Source organism: Arachis hypogaea, chromosome 7 (genome assembly GCF_003086295.3).
Source record: "Arachis hypogaea cultivar Tifrunner chromosome 7, arahy.Tifrunner.gnm2.J5K5, whole genome shotgun sequence".
Lineage (NCBI taxonomy): Eukaryota > Viridiplantae > Streptophyta > Magnoliopsida > Fabales > Fabaceae > Arachis > Arachis hypogaea.
In genome coordinates, this window is record NC_092042.1 from 59,699,894 (window position 1) to 59,708,436 (window position 8,543).

Below are 8,543 nucleotides of genomic sequence, written 5' to 3' on the forward strand. Positions count from 1 at the left end.
TATTAGAGGCTATAAAGGATCACCTTCAGAAATCATATTCAGGATGTTAATGTAGCTCGTGGGAGGTTTCTCTCTTCTTAGGTTTTAGATTTATTCTCTCTGATTCTCAGATAGTGATTTTTCTTAGCTCTGTTCGAGATCTCACATATTCTTTTTTACAAAGAGTCAATAATTACCTCATGCAGTATTTTACTATCTGCATGGCTTGCAAATTCTTGACTCATCCTCATTGACTCTCAGGTTACTTCCCTTTTTGAACATCAATAAGGGTTCGGCCAGTTGCTAGGAAGGTCTTCCAGAATGAGAGTTGCACTCTTATGCTCCTCCATTTTCAGCACCACAAAGTCAGTGGGAAAGGCAAATGGCCCAACCTTGACAATCATGTCTTCAATCACGCCTGATGGGTATTTAATGGAGCCATCAGCAAGTTGGAGACATATCTGGGTTGGTTTAACTTCATCAGTCAACCCAAGCTTTTTGATAGTGGCTGCAGGTATTAGGTTAATACTTGCCCCAAGATCACATAGAGCCTGCTTGGTACAAGTACCTTCTAATGTGCATGGTATCATAAAGTTTCCCGGATCTTTAAGCTTCTCAGGTAAGCTTTTCAGAATGACTGCACTGCATTCTTCAGTGAGGTAAACTTTTTCAGTTTCCCTCCAATCCTTCTTATGACTTAAGATCTCTTTCATGAACTTAGCATAAGAGGGTATTTGCTCAAGTGCCTCTGCAAACGGAATCTTTATTTCAAGAGTCCTGAGATAGTCTGCAAAGCGAGCAAATTGCTTAGCATGTTCCGCTTGGCAGAGTTTCTGAGGATAAGGCATTTTGGCTTTGTATTCCTCAACCTTAGTTACTGCAGGTTTATTGCCTACAGATGTGGGTTGGGAAGCCTTTTTAGAAGGGTTATTATCAACACTAGTATGTGTCTGATCCTCCACTAGCATTTGAATGCCAGGGGTGGAAGCTGGAGTGGCGTTATACGCCAGCTTCTTACCTGCTTCTGGCGTCTGAACGCCAGAACTGTGCTCCCTTTGGGCGTTCAACGCCAACTCCTTGCTTGTTTCTGGCATTGAACGCCAGGACTGAGCATGGTTTGGGCGTTCAACGCCAGCTTTCCACCCATTTTCCGACGTTTGAGTGCCAGAATTATTCCTCTCTGGGCTCTTACTGTCCTCAGATGGATTTTGGGTAGTTTGCTCATTCCTTGGCTTCCTGATACCTTGAAGTAAGGTATTTAATGTTTTCCCACTTCTTAATTGAACTGTTTGGCATTCTTCTGTTATTTATTTTGATAATTGCTATTCTGTTTGCTTCAATTGCACTTCCATATTCATATTAGCCATTCTTATTTCTTGTAATATCTCTTTGAATTCAGCTAACTGTTTTGTTAGAAAATCCAATTGCTGATTGAATTCTTTAACTTGTTCTGCAGGACTCATTTCAGCAGTTACTGTTTTAGCCTCTTCTTTCATGGAAGGTTCACTGATTAGGTACAAATGCTGATTTCTGGCAACTGTATCAATGAGCTCTTGAGCTTCTTCTATTGTCTTTCTCATGTGTATAGATCCACCAGCTGAGTGGTCTAGAGAAATCTGAGTTCTTTCTATAAGCCCATAGTAGAAGATGTCTAACTGCACCCACTTTGAAAATATTTCAGAGGGGCATTTTCTTAGCATCTCTCTGTATCTCTCCCAGGCATCATAGAGAGATTCATTATCTCCTTGTTTGAAGCCTTGGATGCTCAGCCTTAGCTGTGTCATCTGTTTCGGAGGAAAATAGTGATTCAGAAATTTTTCTGACAGCTGTTTCCATGTCTTTATGCTGTCCTTAGGTTGGTTATTTAACCACATCTTAGCTTGGTCTTTTACAGCAAATGGGAACAGTAATAGCCTGTAGACATCCTGATCTACCTCCTTATCATGTACTGTGTCAGCAATTTGTAAAAATTATGCCAGAAACTCTGTAGGTTCTTCTTGTGGAAGACCGGAATACTGGCAACTTTGCTGCACCATGATAATGAGCTAAGGATTCAACTCAAAACTACTAACTCCAATGGAGGGTATACATATACTACTCTCATATGAAGCAGTAGTGGGGTTAGCATATGACCCCAGAGTTCTTCTGGACTGTTCATTTCCACTTATATCCATGTTGGAGTAAAGGGGGTAATGTGGATTTAAATGTTTATTTTATAAATAAATAAAAAGATGATTTTCGAAATAAAATAAAATAAAATAAAAACCAAAATAAAAATAAGATAAAATAAGAAAATTAAAATTAAAAAATTAATAAGAATTTGAAAATATTTTATGAAGATTTTCAAAAAAAAATGAAGAGAGAGAAAATGGTTAGGATATTTTCGAAAAAGATATAATAATAATTTTTTTTGAATCTTAAATGGATAAGATTTGAAAAATTTTGAAATTGAAATCTAAATTTTTATAAAAAATTTCAAAAATATAGCTTGAAAATAGTTAGAAAAGATAAATTTTTTTGAATTTTAAATTTTATGATGAAAGAGAAAAACACACAAAAGACATAAGACTTAAAATTTTTAGATTTAATGCTCCTTGTTTTCGAAAATTTTGGAGGGAAAACACCAAGGAACACCAAACTTAAAAATTTTAAGATAAAAACACAAGAAAGACTCAAGAACACTTGAAGATTCACAAGAACAACAAGAACAAAAGAAAGAACACCAAACTTAAAATTTTTAGAAACTTCAATAAAATTTTCGAAAATTATAAAAAGATTAACAAGAAAACACCAAACTTAAAGTTTAGCAGAAGATTCAATCAAAGAAAAATTATTTTTGAAAAAGATTTTAAAAAGGAGATACCCAATTACCAAGAGCATAGACCAACGCTTTAGCCAATTGAGCAGTAAAGGTAACACTTGTTTTGAAGAGGTATATTCCTTTGGAAGACTAATGCTTTGGAATAGCACAAGAAAAACAAGAAAAGACACAGAGCAAGAAAAATAAACAAGAACAACTTGAAGATCAAAGAACACAACTTCGAAAATTTAAAAGAAAATTATAAAATATGCAATTGACACAAAACTTAGAACAAGACACTAAACTTAGAACAAGACACTAAACTTAAGAAAAAAAATTAAAAATTGATAAAGGAAAATAATATTTTTTTGAAAAATTTTTTGAAAAGGAAATAAAGGACTCAGAATTTAATGACTCTATAGCAACAAAAATAAATTATTCCTAATCTAAGCAACAAAATAAACCTTTAGTTGTTCAAACTCGAACAATCCCCGGCAACGGTGCCAAAAACTTGGTGCACGAAATTGCAATCACACTTTTGCAATCCGCACAACTAACCAGCAAGTGCATTGGGTCGTCCAAGTAATACCTTACGTGAGTAAGGGTCGATCCCACGGAGATCGTTGGCTGGAAGCAAGCTATGGTTATTTTATTATTCTTAGTCAGGAGATCAATTATGACTATCAGTTTGAATTACTAAAAATAGAAGAGCGTGAAATAATTACTTGTTGTGCAATAATGGAGAATATGTTGGAGTTTTGGAGATGCTTTGTCTTCTGAACTCCTGTAACATAATATTCCTCTCATGCAAAAGTGCAAAGTTCCTTCCATGGCAAGCTCTCTGTAGGGTGTCATCGTTGTCAATGGCTACTTCCCATCCTCTCAGTGAAAATGATCCAAATGCTCTGTCACAGCACGGCTAATCAGCTGTTGGTTCTCGATCATGTCAGAATAGACTCCATTGATTCTTTTGCGTTTGTCATCACGCCCAACACTCGCGAGTTTGAAGCTCGTCACAGTCATCCAATCCCAGAATCCTACTCAGAATACCACAGACAAGGTTTAGACTTTTCGGATTCTCGTGAATGCCGCCATCAATTCTAGCTTATACCACGAAGATTCTGATTAAGGAATCTAAGAGATACTCATTCAATTTTATGTAGAACGGAGGTGGTTGTTAGACACACGTTCATGGATTGAGGAAGGTGATGAGTGTCACGGATCACCACCTTCTCCATAGTGAAGCGCAAATGAACATCTTAGATAGGAACACGCATGTTTGAATGGAGAAAAAGAAATAATTGCATTAATTCATCGAGACGCTGCAGAGCTCCTCACCCCCAACAATGGAGTTTAGAGACTCATGCCATCAAAGAGTATAAAATTCAGATCTAAAAATGTCATGAGTTACAAAATAAGTCTCTAAAAGTTGTTTAAATACTAAACTAGTAACCTAGGTTTACAGAAAATGAGTAAATTAAGATAATTGGTGCAGAAATCCACTTTTGGGGCCCACTTGGTGTGTGCTGGGGTTGAGACTTAAGCTTCTCACATGCCTGGGCTATTTTTGGAGTTGAATGCCAGGTTGTAACGTGTTTTTAGCATTGAACTCCAACTTGCATGTAACATGTTTCTGGCGCTGGACGCCAGACTGCAACATGGAACTGGTGTTGAATGCCAGTTTATGTCATTTATCTTCGCGCAAAGTATGGACTATTATATATTTCTGGAAAGCCCTGGATGTCTACTTTCTAACCCAATTGAGAGCTAGCCAATTGAACTCCTATAGGTCCAAAAAATCCATTCCGAGTACAGGGAGGTCAGAATCCAACAACATTAGCAGTCTTTTTTCAGCCTAAATCAGATTTTTGCTCAGCTACCTCAATTTAAGCCAGAAAATACCTGAAATCATAGAAAAACACACAAACTCATAGTAAAGTCCAGAAATGTGATTTTTTCTTAAAAACCAATAAAATTATGTTAAAAACTATTTAAAACATGCTAAAATCTATATGAAATTACCCCCAAAAAGCGTATAAAATATCCGCTCATCAGCTGCATTCTTTACCAAGAAGATTTGCTAGCGACGCGTACACGTAAGTGATGCGTACGTGTCAAAATGTGATTTTTGGAAGACCACGCGTAAGCGTGGATATGAGGGAGCGCTCTCTTTCAACAAGCACTACATTCTCAACAAAAGTGCACCTACGACACTTTGAAAGTTGGGATTGAAGATTTGCCACCGACGTGTACGCGTGCATAACGCGTACGCGTGGATATGGCGTTTGTGAAGATACACGCGAACGCATGAACCAAGCAAAAGTGTGGAAGTGGACTTTTAAAGACCACGTGTATGCGTGGATGATGCGTACGCGTGGTAGAGTATTCATTTCAAGAGTGCTACGTTCGCAAAGTGACCGCCATGAAGAGGACGCATTTGTGTAAGAGACGCATACACGTGACTAGTGCTGATTGAAGAGGTGACGCGCACACGTAGGTCACGCGTATGCGTGGATGAGTGAAATGCTGAGGGACCCACACGCATATAGGACGCGTACGCGTAGGTGCCAGAGCGCTCCGTTATTTCAAAGAGCACTACATTCTCCTGGAAGCACACTGTTCAACCAAAATGGATTATACTGATTGCAAATGAGAAAGGCCGATTTTTAGATCATGCAAGTACACTTGAAGACTCATAGAAAAATTGTATAAATAGGTGGTGACTTGAATTGAGAAGGGACTTTGGAACTTTTACACACTTTTAGCTTCTGGAGACTTTGGAGTTTTTATTTTTACTTTGTACTTAGCTTTATTTTCCAATTTTGGAACTTCCATTCTGTACTGAGCTATGAGTACCTAACTTTCCTCTCATTGGGGGAGAGAGCTCTATTGTACTTGATGGATTAATTGATAGTGAATTTCTTCTTCTCTTCATCTTCTCTTTGATTTGCTAGAAGGAATTTCGTTCTTCATTCTTAGTGTTTAGTCATCTTGAAAAAGAGGCTGAATACAAATTGGGTTTTATGTGAACCTTGGAAGAGGGATCATAAAACCATGCTTGAAATTCCCTCTGACATTGAGTAGACCTGGGTTTTTGGGATTGGATACAGTGACATAAAATCTGCCCAATTAAATGGATATATAATGGTGTGTGGTAAAATTAGGGACCAAGCCTATCTCTCTTCATGAGCAATTAGACCAAAAAATTGGTTGATTATCAAGATTTGAAAGATTGAATCACCAAGGAATTGGGGTTCAATCAATCATGATTGCCAAGAGGTCAATGAGTTGCATGATTGAAGATGAGATGATCTAATTTTAATCTAGAGAGAACAATATCTCCCAACTCCAATGAATTTTTCCTATTCTTATCTTACCCATTCTTTATTGCTTTCTTTAATTTCTATTATCGTCCCACACGGCCACACCCCATTTACAATTCAGTCATTTATGTTTCTACATTTTAGTTTCTTGCTCTTTATGTTTCTGCACTTTATAGCTTTCTTTTATTTTTAAGTCATTTATCATTCTGCTTTTAGAATTCTGTACTCACAATCACTCTTGAATAGCTTGACTAATTGATCTGTTAATTAAAGTTGCTCAAATCCATCAATCTCTGTGGATTCGACCTCACTCCTAATGGGTTATTACTTGACGATATTTGGTGCACTTGCCAAAGAACGAAGTCATTTATTAGTAAGTGAATTTCGGTCATCAAGGTTTATAGCGTCGTTGCCGGGGATTGATTTGAATTTGACAATGAATAAATTGATGGATAGTTAGATTAAGCAATTTTATTTTCCTTGCTAATTCCTTTAATTTCAGTTTATTATTTTCTTCTTTTCATTTAGCATTTTAATTTTTGTTATTCACTATCTACATTTCCATACTAATCCACTAACCATTTGATAAATTGCTCTAACCAAGTTTAATATAATCTGTTTTAGTGAATTCTACACTTGATGTTGCCTGTATTTGTTTATTGTATGACAGGTAGAAGAGGAGAAACCTCATCCTCTTTTGATAGTGACTTGAGAGGACCTTTCTTAGGCTAAGGAGGGAAGCAAGAGGCAAGGGAATAGTTGGAGAGGAAGTTTTGGAGGAAGATCTGAGAGTTACTATGGAGGAAAAGGGGCATAACCATGTTGGAGAGGATGCTAGCAATCATGTTGGGAAAGAAAGAAGAGTTCTAGGCTCATACATCAACCCAAACCCAAGGAACTGTGGCAATAGCATTCTAAAGCCAACAATTCATGCTAACAACTTTGAGTTGAAGCCTCAACTCATCACACTTGTCCAGAATAATTACTCATTTAGAGAGAGTGCCCAAGAAGACCCTAACCAACATTTGACTACATTCTTGAGGATTTATGACACTGTAAAGTTAAATGGTGTACACCCTGATACCTACAAACTACTTTTGTTCCTCTTCTCTCTCAGAGATAAGGCAACAAAGTGGTTGGAAGCATTTTTGAAGGAGAGCTTGACCACTTGGGATGATGTTGTGAACAAGTTTCTAGTAAGATTCTACCCTCCAAAAAGAGTCAATAGACTGAGAGCCGAGGTGCAAACCTTTAGACATTAAGATGGTGAAACCCTTTATGAGGCCTGGGAGAGATTAAAAGACTTGACAAGAAAATGCCATCCAGATATGTTCAACGAGTGGGTGCAATTGCACATCTTCTATGAAGGGTTAACATATGACTCAAAGCAAGCTGTGGATCATTCTTCGGGAGGATCGCTCAACATGAAGAAGACCATTGAAGAGGCCATTGATGTCATAGAAAATATAGCTGAAAATGAGTACTTCTACGCCTCAGATAGAACTCCAAGAAGAGGTGTGATGGAACTCAATTCTATGGATACTTTGTTAGCTCAAAACAAAGTGATCACTGCACAATTGGCAGCTCTCACTAAGAAGATGGAGAAGAACCAAGTCTCAGCTATCTAAGCCCAGCCCCCTCTACAAGAAGGAGAAGCACCAGTAGTTGAATGTGAATGGGAGCAAGCCAACTATGTGAACAATTCTTCCAGACAACCATATGATCCCAATGTCAAAACATACAACCAAGGTTGGAAGAACCACCTTAATTTTGGGTGGGAAAACCAATAGAACCACAACCAAGATCACAAATCATACCACTCCAACCAATACAACAACCATAACCCCAACCATCAATCAAGCAACAATAGATTATACCACAACTCATAAAATGCACCCTACCATTCCACACAACAGCCATACAACAACCACCCTCAAGATATACCATCTTCAACCATGCAATCATGTGACATCAGCAGCAATTTTACAAGAATTGAGGCAGCTATAGCACAACTTACAGGGAGTGTTGCCACTATTTCAGCGAGGTAAGTGCAAGCTGAGAAAAAGATGGACTCAATTCAAGAAGAGGCCAGATCTAACATGAGGAACTAAGGGGCAGAAATCTCCACACTTGAAGTACAAGTAGGAATCTTATCCAAGAAAATAACAATACCTACACATACATTTCCTAGTGATACCATGGCCAACCTAAGAGGAGAATGCAAGGCCATCACATTAAGGAGCGGGAAGGTAATAAATGAAGCATCTCCAAGTCAAAACAAGCAAGAAGAGGAAGCTGTAAATGAATCTGAAACCAAGAAGGAAGAAGAAAATGCTGCACCATCCCCACCAAAGCAAGTCCTAAAGCCTTATGTACCACAAGCACCTTATCCACAAAGGCTGAGGAAGGATGGGAAGGATGGCCAGTTTTCTAGGTTTCTG

The 8,543-nt window shown here is 37.8% G+C and overlaps 1 non-coding gene across 1 annotated transcript; it reads right to left on the minus strand.

The window, feature by feature from the left end:
* Positions 1–7,328: 7,328 nt before the first annotated feature.
* LOC112704190 (small nucleolar RNA R71) lies at positions 7,329–7,435 on the minus strand. The gene has a single exon (XR_003154826.1). It is a non-coding gene; the product is annotated as a small nucleolar RNA R71 (small nucleolar RNA).
* Between the last annotated feature and the right edge of the window lie 1,108 nt (positions 7,436–8,543).